The sequence below is a fragment of the Egretta garzetta genome, unplaced genomic scaffold (assembly GCF_000687185.1).
Source record: "Egretta garzetta isolate BGI_Z169 unplaced genomic scaffold, ASM68718v1 scaffold384, whole genome shotgun sequence".
In the NCBI taxonomy this organism is placed as follows: Eukaryota; Metazoa; Chordata; class Aves; order Pelecaniformes; family Ardeidae; genus Egretta; species Egretta garzetta.
The window spans coordinates 1910620-1919775 of record NW_009259496.1 but is presented as its reverse complement, the minus strand read 5'-3'; the positions used below and the strand labels follow the sequence as shown (position 1 = coordinate 1919775).

Here is a 9156-nt window from a genome sequence, read left to right as displayed (position 1 = left end):
GAGGACAAGGGGGAATGGACACAAGTTGCTCTTGGGGAGATTCCAATCGGACATGAGAGGGAAATTTTTCACCCTGAGAACAGTCACCCACTGGAATAATCTCCCCAGGGGAGGGGTTGACTCCGCCACATTGGACACTTTCAAGCCTCAGCCGGATGGGGTGCTGGGCCATCTTGTCTAGGCTGGGCTTTGGCCTAGAAAGGTTGGACCAGATGAGCCTTGAGGTCCCTTCCAACCTGTAATTCTATGGTTCTATGAATATATGATTCTAATAAATCCGGTACCATAGAGCAGAGGTGGTTTTGCCAGCTGTCGAACGGCTTTAAGGAGTTTGCACGTTGGCAGGCAGCTCTCTGCAGGTGGTTTTGCTGCCTCGGTACAGCTGACGTTGGCAAATGCCGTACGGCCGTTGAGCAGGGATAGCTGCCTGGCCGGGAAGCTGTCTGCAGCATCCGTGTCCGTTGCTGGTCAGAATTCCGTGGCTTCATGACTCCATGCACCCCAGTCACTCAAAACTAGAGCATCCGCGGTGGAGGGTGGAAGAGCTGAGAGCAAACAGTCGTTGTGAGTAATCGCGTCATTGACGCAAGAATGGGTTAAAATGGAACGAAATACGTCGCTACAGCTATGGAAATATGTTGTCGATGGGTTTTCCTATTACGGGGTTTTTGTCTGAAGGAAAAATTTCTTGCCCGATTCTGGATGAGAAGTCAGGGCTTTGAAAAATTTCCTGAACGCGATGTTCTTTAAAAATAAAGGGCATTTCAGGTTAACGGCATTTCTTAGGTACTTCAGAAGGTTTTGTTGTCAGCTGTGCTTACAGAATTAGTACAATTTAGTTTTAATTGCATCATGAAATGTCTGAAAATGCTTTAAAAATGCCTAAAAACCCAATAAGCAATCACTTTTTTCTGCTTAGTTAATAAAAGGAGAAGCTGAAAGCAAGATTCACCGGTCCTAAAAAAATGTACCGTATCAGGTGATTTTCTTTGGACATTTTTTTTTTATCGCTGTCAACTCTAAAGAGAGCCTGTCTAAACTTAGCTGAGAGGAAGCTCACCAATGAAAATGAATTGTATTAATTAATGAAACATTAAAATTATTTAAATGTAGGTCTAAGCAGTTCCCATTACAGAAAAGAATGCTGCTCTGCATGCTGTTTTGAAGCGCCCATCTATCACCCAGCGCTCAGGTTCCCTGTACGCGATTATTTTCCGAGTCTTTTTTAAATATATAGAAGAAAATTTTGGAAGCAGTTGTGCCTTGGAAGTTGCGGAGAGAGAGAAAATTGTGATATTTTTCATTGTTTGTTTTCAAACCTCCCTGTTTTCTGGGTTTTTTTGTTCCTTTGCCTCCATAACCATGTATTTGCCTGGGGTTCCTGACTCTTCGAAGTCTTGTATTTGGTTGTGGTTTATCCTCTCTTCTTTTCAAGTTAGTGAAGACGCCCAGAGGCATTTTTATCCTTAATTTTTTTTTTTTTCCCCAGTATAGCACTACTATCCATTTCCTTTCCTTTTTCTTTTCTTTTTTTCTTTTTAAGACTGTGGTGATCAAATGGTTTGAGTATTTGATCGTGCAGTTTTAATATAAGAGCTGTTTGGAGATGTAGTTCAGAAGAGAAATATCCTGAGGAGGTAAGACTGGCTGAAAAGGTCTTCATACCTTGACAATTTTTTCTTCTCATCTTCTCTTGGGGGGGAAAAAAAAGCGGTTTTATTAATCACCATGCTTGGCGACTTGAAAATTGCTGCTATCCAAGGCAACTGCCAAGAGCCTTGACATGTGTTTGTAAATTAATTTGCAGCTTACGTGTTGGTTGTAGAAGGAGAAGCCCCTTCCCCGCGGGGCGGTGGGAGCGGAGGGGCAGGGGGATGGATGCGGGTCCAAGGGCGGCAAGAGGGGCTGGGAGAAATACAGGTTCTGCATTACACGCCTTCCTCCATCGCTCACGCCGCGTGTACCGTATCGGGTTTGGATGCTTGAGAAAACAGGGGGAGTACGGCTGTGGCCTTACTGCAAGCCCAGGAAATAAAACAGGCTCTAACAGCAGCCCGAGCACAGGGCTGTGCCTGAAGGCGCGGGATCGAAGTCCAGGAGTCACGTTGCTGGAAAGTAGTTCAGTAAGGGGCATAAAGCCTGGAAAAAAGGAGGCTGAGGGGAGCCCTCATCGCTGCCTACAAGTGCCTGAGAGGAGGGGGGAGCCGGGGGGGGCCCCCCACCCTGGGGGGATTTAACAGCCGGGCAGAGGCGGTGCTGAGGGCCAGGGTTTGGGGGTGGGATGGCAGGGGTAGGGGGGCAGTTGGGCTGGGGGATCTGAAAGGGCTTTGCCAACCTAAACAGTTCTGTGATTCTGTGATAAAAGAGCAGAACTGGATGTAAAAAATGGATCTAAACTTCATCCCTTCTGCTCCTCAACCAGCACATGGTAAGTCCGGTCTTCTTCGACCACCGATGCTTTCAGACGTGTCTAGGGGGACTCCGGGTGGCGCAGCACATACTGTGAAATTCTCTCCTTTTTCCTTCCTTGCCCGAGGCCTCCTGTATTTTTACAAGGTACTTCTGTGTCCCACTGGGGTCTAAGCTAACGCGTCCGCAGCTGGGAGCCTGAACCACGCTGCACGCAAACGCGTGTTAAACTGTTGATGGTCAAGACGCCATTAACGAATAACTGATCTGAGTTTGTTCTCCCAGAGGCTTGAAAATAATGATTTAAAGCCGTACAAAATAAGCCACCCTTATTTCATAGAAAGAATCATGCGGGATCTCTGTCAGCTGTGTAGGTCTGACTTCGAAATAGTTTTGACTTTCCTAAGAGCGTTAGGGTAATAAGCTTCTGTGCCAGTATGGAACATGCACAGTATAGAACAAGTATTTCCTGGGAATTTGTCTTTTCTTTCAGGAGAGAACTCACATGTAGCAAAAAGCTAGGACATCAAGCACCCTTGATTTTACCTCGGGATGCTTACTTTCTTGGTAAAATCTATTATTTTGCAGTTATGCCAGGCTTAGCACATTTCATTGCACAAATGACACATTAATGGTTAATGGGTAATGGTTTTAAACTAAACCAGGGTAGATTTAGACTGCATACAAGGAAGAAATTCTTCACAATGAGCGTGGTAAAACACTGGAACAGGTTGCCCAGAGAGGGGGTGGAGGCCCCATCCCTGGAAGCATTCAAGGCCAGGTTGGACGGGGCTGTGGGCAACCTGATGTGGTTCAAGGTGTCCCTGCTCCTGCAGGGGGGTTGGGCTAGATGACCTCTAAGGGTCCCTTCCAACCCAAAACATTCTATGATTCTATGATAATTTTAATATTTTCTCAAGCACTATGTTATATGGATACAGATCATACATATTTTTTTAAACACTGTCTTAAGTGCCTTCTTGAGTCCTGCCTGTTTTTCAACACATACCTGATGTGGGAGGTGATACCTGGTTTCTATGAGCTGTTGGGGTAGTGTTGATTTAATTGTTCGCAAAACAGGAGCGCGCTTGACCCAGTGGAGATTATTGAGGCCAAGATTAATTATTAGCAGTTGAAAAAGCCACCGTTAGCCGTTCCCATCAATTTTGGCAAGCGCGGAAATACTCGTTCTCAGAGGCACGGGACAATTTCTGAACGCTCTCGGCAGATCATTAGGAGCTCTTCTGGGGGAGGCGTCGCTGCGTTCGGTGGTGACTGGTCTGATGTCCGTCCCCAGCTCCCAAGGGGGTTTTTTTTAAGGAGCAAAGATGAGTCAAACTGGTTGCAAAACTTTCAATTCAGTGTCCTGGGGGCTTGTAACTATTTGCAGTGTCATCGCGGGCAGCGTAGTGTGGTTTTGGCTATAAGCCCTGCTTCTGAACGTTCCAGCACATTTATGCTAGTATTTAAATTTTAATTTCTTCAAGCCTGTAGCCCTGTTTCAGCTCAACCTTAGGAGGGGAACACTTGCCCTCTGGGTGCATCGAAACCGCTGAGACTTTGGAGGGGCTGGAGTGTTGTTGTGTTTTATCGCTGTTCTTCAGAATATTTAACGTGTGTTGCGACAGCGTTTGACAGACCTCAAGACTTTGGAGGGGCTGGAGTGTTGTTGTGTTTTTCTTTATCGCTGTTCTTCAGAATATTTAGCGTGAGTTGCGACAGCGTTTGACAGACCTCGGGTATCTTCAACGCCTATTGCTGTTGCTAATGAAAGTTAAACAACGCCAGTAGGAGGATGTAAGATTTAAAACCGCTTTGCAAAATCTCAGAACACTTTATGAAAGCACCTGAAGGTTCTTCCTAGTTTCCATACAGAAGGAGTTTCTGTGGGATCATTGCTCTCCGACTTGGGAAATTAGTTTGAAATCCCAGCTCATGGATGGGTCGTATTTGGCACAAGGAATGCGCTATTTCTTGCTGCTGGCCATATATGGAGACTAATGCCCATTTTGTTGTTTTATGAAAACATCAAGTTACTCCTTTTTTGAACTTCTTCCAATTTTTTACAAACGAGGTGAGTGTGTTCTAGATGCTTAATCTACATAAATTCACAATTCTAGCTTTATTTCCCTACCTTGCGAACGTTCAGGCTTTGCCTTTTAACCTGCGTTAACTCAAGCATCCAGTACATAGTTCGCCATCAGCTGGCAGATGGGAAACTTTAACCTACAAAATTTCTTCCAAAAAGTGAAATCTCTAATGGGCTTTGATCCTGGATACCGCCTGTCGTACTCTTTAAAGGTGCTAGGAGCTCCATGAGCCCCATCCCATCCCCTTCCCATCCCCATCCCCTCCCTGTGCTCTTTGGCAGCTCATGGTGTGCCCTGGGTGTTTTTACACCTCTGTTATTCCCAATTTGGCTTTGTTTGGCTCCACTTTTCAGGTGGAAGAGTCCACACCCTTAAGGCATGTGATTGCCTCTACTTAAAATCTTAGTGAGATTTTGGAGTCTTCCTCCAGCACATCATTTCAGAGCTCTGTTGTATCAAATATTTGATTTGTGTCTCTAGCTGGTTTGATTGTAGATAATTTGACTTCTATTGGGAAAAAAAAAAATCTGCAGAATGGAGTTAGTAAAGAAAAAATCAGGAGAAAAGTGTATGTGCAGAGGCAAAGTGCAGCAGATGGACTTCGTGAAGTACTGGTGGTCTGCTACTGCAACTCAATGAACGTTTGCAAATATCTGTTAATGAATATTTATGTCCGGAGGTTTATTGACTGAAATAAATGGACAAGTGGTCTTTGCACACCCAGAAACTTTGATTTCATAAGATTCATGAGATTTCTGATGCTCCACATTTCCAACAACGTAGAGATAACATCTCAGCTTTTTCTTATTCTACCAAATAATCATGAAGATATCCCATGGCTTTGGAAACTACAGGAAGGACATTAAAGGTCAGGTTTGGTTAGATCTGTTGGGCCGGTGTCTGTTCTCCCTGGGAAGGTTTATCAAATACAGTTGAACCGGGAGGGATCGTGCCACGTAGTTTGCAATCTGTAAAACATTTTGCGATGTCCAGGGCATTGGAAGCTCTGAGCGAGGGCAGCGCTGGGTGTCTGAGCTCACGCTGGGCTGCTCAGGGAGATTTCCTCATGGTGCAAGGAAGGGACCCCGCTCCCGTTGAAGAAGGCTCGTTCCAGCAAACGGAGGTGGCCAGCAACCTTTTGCAATACTTTCCCATGTTGTGTTCCAACCAGGACTATCAGGTTGCTAAAATCCTCTGGAAGCTGGCTTCATTTTATGGTTTCCTTAGGAATCCTGGGATAACAGAAGGGAAATATTTTCTTTCTGTTGGTTCCTTCTCGGATAAAGAGTGAAGGATTAGATCACTAGTCATTACTGCCCTCTCTTAAGGAGAAGAAAGGACAAGAAGCCTGTCTGAACCTTCGTCATTGATTTTCCTGGAGCAAAGGGTCACACGTTAAGCACTATTGATAAAAAGCATCGTTGCGGTGTCCATGGAGACCAGGTGGAGGTGAAAGTGAACTGTTACCGTTACAGTGACAGCTTTAGGTGGATCTGTAAAGAACCTGCTTTTTCCTCTAATCAGAAGGAAGCTCTTTATTCTACCTTGAGCGTTAGATCAAACCCATTGCTTCTGTGAGACCTGGTGTTCAGGGAGAGGCAGTCGCTGTTGACTTCAAGGCAGAGGAAGGGATGTTTGGGGTCTCTTTATAAAATCTGCTCAGCACTTGCAGGTGTCGCAGCTCCCAGTGCTTTGGTGCTTCTGCTGGAGCTCTTGTTTGTCTTTTGAAAATCAAACTAGTGTCAAGTTCAGGCTAGAAATAGTATGGCTGCGATAGCTCCTTATATCCCTAAAAACTACGCACTTATCGCTCTCACAAGCAGTTCTACACATGCAGTGCTGTGCCTGTGTAACAGGCTTCGTCCTCTGCTGTGTTTGGGGACACGCTTGGAGAACATGCTTGGACGCTGTATCCCTTATGCCAGTGTTCCCTTCTTTTAGGAGCCTTCTCTGTTTTCTCTGCTCAGAAAGGTAGGACCATGCTGCCTGGTCAGGATCCTGCCCAGATCACCCCAGGCTTGTGCAATCTTATGATGAAGTGGCTTGAGAGAGACTGGAGCCCTTCCTGCTCCAGTTCCAAAATGGTTATACCATCTATAGATGTGTTAAATGGTTGCTGACTGGCCCCATCGAGGGGTTAACCCACCCCAATGGCAGATCCGTTGCTTGAGTATTGTTCCATTTGCAAGAAACTCTTTTCCTGGTTTGAGTGGACGCTGGCCTGGAGAACCCTTCCTCTGAATGAGCATAACCAAAGCTATTGCTACTTCTTTTAGAGGGCAACAGGTTGTCTTGGGGCCTCCTAGCTGGTTTAGCTCACATGCAGCTCAGCAATCTTTTTTGTTTGAAATGAACAGACAAAATGGAGCCCATGGTTTGGAAATGATGGTGGACCACCAAAAGATCCAAAAGTCTGGGTCATCGGGAGGTCTTCCAAATGATGGGATTTCTTTCAAAATTCACTTGTGGTTTCTATCAGCTGATTCAGTTCTAAATTTTCTATAAGCAGCACCTTTGGGTACAAGTTGGTGTTACTGCACTTTCCGAACTGAGACACCAGTGTGATTTGCCCCTTCCAGTGGGATTTTTCGACCCACAAATAATTCCTGTAACCATCTACCTCCATGAGCTGTGCAGTAGGTCCCTGAAAGCATTCCTGTCCCTCCACTTCTTTATGGTTTCTTCTCCGTATATTTTTTTTTTCCTGGATGGGGGCAGCTGGGATTTCAGCAGAGCTTTCCGTGTTGCTCTTGGAAGGGGCAGGGGAAAAATGGAGATGTTCTTTCTTCCCCTCCTCTGAGAAAATATCCAAATGCTCTGCTTTCTTCTCTACCTTGGGAAATGGGGCAGTCAAAGTGTCTTCTCCTCCTGGCTGGGCTGGAATATACACAGATGCTGAGGTTCCCCATGATGAGAGCGTGGCTTAATGTGGCGCGGAGATCTTTTTTTTTATCAAACAGTGAGTTACCTGGAGACGTCCTCAGAGCTGTCAACAGCAATATGTTTGAAAGCCACTCCCTGGGTGTTTGCGTTCCCCCATAAGCATTTTATATGGAGGCAATTTCAATATGCAAAGTGACCAAATCTCTTTTTTAAAACAATCGCTCCCTGGTTTGAAAAATGGAGTTTGTTCTGCCCTAATGCAAAAAGCTCGGCATTATTTCAGTCAGCCATGAAAACCTGAAATATTGATTTTGAAATGTATAATTGATTGTAACAATAAATCACCGGGCAGTATATGTGCAAAATTGATTTTTCTATTGCAATAATTAATTTGATATGTGCTATAACGTATTTATGCAGAGACTAAGCAACTCAATAACGGTAATAAATTGTATTTGGTCAAAAACTATCCACTGTGATGTGGTTGACTTTCGTCTTTGTTGAAAAATTTGTAATACGGTGCCGTAGGAGAGAGTGCAGATACAACTGTGCAACTGGGAGGCCTTGCTCCGTGAGAAACCCTGGATGCCTTCTATCACGCTGAGTAAAGAAATCTCAAAGAATTGGAGGCTTGCAAGGAACAGCTGGTGCCCAGATTGTTTTAGAAAAGAAATGTTGATGTACAATATCAGCTCTCTTATCAGGCCAGCCCAGGAAATCTGGTGGTTTTCCTCGACAAATTGATAGAAACTGCACGGAAGAACAGAATGAACAGACATACGAGTGAACGTGATATGACGAGGAGGGATCAATACAGCTTTTGTGAAGGGAAGTCCTGCTTCGCGTGCCTGTTCAAGTCCTTTGAAGGAATCACTGAGCACATGGGCAAGGAGATCCAGTTGATAGCGTTGGCTTGGGTTTCCTAAAGCCGTTCAATAAGATCCCTCACAAAAGGCTCCCGAAGAAATGCGGTTGTTGCGGCGTAGAAGAAAAAGATCCCTTTGTGATAAGCAACCGATGCGATAGAGAACGGACGATGGAGAAGGCGTTGGCTTGTTGTGGCTGAGGTGGGGTTGCCCAGCTCTGCGTGCTGGCTAGCACACGGGGTGGAGAGCGAGACAGAGCCACTGGAACAGGCTGCCCAGGGAGGTTGTGGAGTCTTCTTCTCTGGAGATATTCAAAGCCCGCCTGGATGAAGTCCTGTGTAGAATGCTCTAGGAGAGCCTGCTTTAGCAGGGGGGTTGGACTAGATGATCTCCCGAGGTCCCTTCCAACCCTTGCGATTCTGTGATTCTGTGAAACGCGGGCTAGCAATTTAGCGTAGTAAAAGGGAAAGCCGGTCGCTACAAATCCTTACAAGGCTGAATGAGTGGGAGATAAAAGAGTAAATGCAATTCCATGTGGGTAAATATCAAGTGAGGCAGAGAAAACGCGTACCCGCTGCTGTGCCCTGAACTAGCCACTGCTGCTCGGGAAGGAGGTCTTGCTGTTAGAAGTCAACAAGCGCGGTGGTCGGCAGCGGTAAAAGCACCGCTGAGTGTGGGGGTTTATTGGAAAATGAACAAGGTTGAAAAGAAAACGATCGCTGCAGCGCTGCACAAACCTGCCGGGCACCCTCGGCCAAACACGGGAAGGAAGAAAAAGGTACAAGAGGAGGTGATGGGAATGGCCAAGCACACAGCCTGGCTTCTCTATCAGAGTGACAACATTCCTCCAGCCCTTTCTTCAAGGAGAGAGGTGGCAGGGGTGGGTGTCTGGCCGGGTAGGGAGGTGT

General features: G+C 45.8%; 1 protein-coding gene across 1 annotated transcript in view; it reads left to right on the top strand.

Annotated features, from left to right (window-relative positions):
• DCC (DCC netrin 1 receptor) overlaps positions 1–9156 on the top strand; it is a 371781-nt gene that overhangs the window by 258592 nt on the left and 104033 nt on the right. The gene's annotated exons all lie outside the window — the stretch shown is intronic.